The following is a 314-nucleotide window of genomic DNA, read 5'->3' on the forward strand; positions in this document are numbered from 1 at the left end:
GGAGCCCAGCCCCTCCCCAGCCACAGCCACTCCCACCCACACCACTCCCCACTCGTCCAGGGTCTGCAGCGTGTTTTCTGGTGTGTGTACATGTGTGTGTGTGTGTGTGTGTGTGTGTGTGTGTGTGTTCATGTGTTTTCGCTGGTGTGTGCTGACTTTCATATATCTGCACATGAAGTATTTTGATGAACAGAGAATGTCCACATTACAGCTGATCCTGAATGTTTTGTCCAAAGTGCCAACCGCCACACGGTGACCACGCCGCGCCCCTCCCCCGCCCGCCCACGGATTACCTAATCTCAGTACCTGGCTGT

At 54.8% G+C, this 314-nt stretch overlaps 1 protein-coding gene across 1 annotated transcript in view; it reads right to left on the reverse strand.

The window, feature by feature from the left end:
- The window catches only part of PAPD5 (PAP associated domain containing 5), a 37690-nt gene that overhangs the window by 28796 nt on the left and 8580 nt on the right, over window positions 1-314 (reverse strand). The window lies entirely within an intron of this gene.

Source organism: Myotis brandtii, unplaced genomic scaffold (genome assembly GCF_000412655.1).
Source record: "Myotis brandtii unplaced genomic scaffold, ASM41265v1 scaffold633, whole genome shotgun sequence".
NCBI lineage: Eukaryota > Metazoa > Chordata > Mammalia > Chiroptera > Vespertilionidae > Myotis > Myotis brandtii.